Genomic DNA, 473 nt, shown 5'->3' with positions numbered 1-473 from the left:
AATATTTTTTCTTTTGCTCTATACAATCAGAGAAACTTCTCTAGTAATGAACTATAGAAATGATCCCAGAAAGCACAGCCTTTGTTCTTCCGTTCTTGTCACTCATTCCTTCCTTGCTTATTTTTCTTTTATTTATTTATTTATTTAAGAGACAATGTCTCACTCTGTCACTTAGGCTAGAGTGCAGTGACACAGTCATAGCTCACTGCAGCCTCAAATTCCTAGGCTCAAGTGATCTTCCTGGCGGGGCGCAGTGGCTCATACCTGTAATCCCAGCACTCGGGGAAGCCGAGGAGGAAGGATCACTTGAGCCCAGGAGTTGGAGACCAGCCTAGGCAACATAGTGAAACAGTCTCTATTTTATAAAATGAAATATTTGTTTTAAAAATGTGATCTTCCCACCTCAGCCTCATGAATAGCTAGGACTACAGGCATGCAGCACCATGCCTGACTAATTTTTAAAAATATTTTTT

At 40.4% G+C, this 473-nt stretch overlaps 1 pseudogene; it reads right to left on the bottom strand.

Annotated features, from left to right (window-relative positions):
• Window positions 1-82, bottom strand: LOC116456509 (small nucleolar RNA U3; annotated as a pseudogene).
• Between the last annotated feature and the right edge of the window lie 391 nt (window positions 83-473).

This window comes from Hylobates moloch, unplaced genomic scaffold (genome assembly GCF_009828535.3).
Source record: "Hylobates moloch isolate HMO894 unplaced genomic scaffold, HMol_V3 SCAFFOLD_16, whole genome shotgun sequence".
Taxonomy (NCBI): Eukaryota; Metazoa; Chordata; class Mammalia; order Primates; family Hylobatidae; genus Hylobates; species Hylobates moloch.
This window is presented reverse-complemented; position numbering and strand designations above follow the sequence as displayed.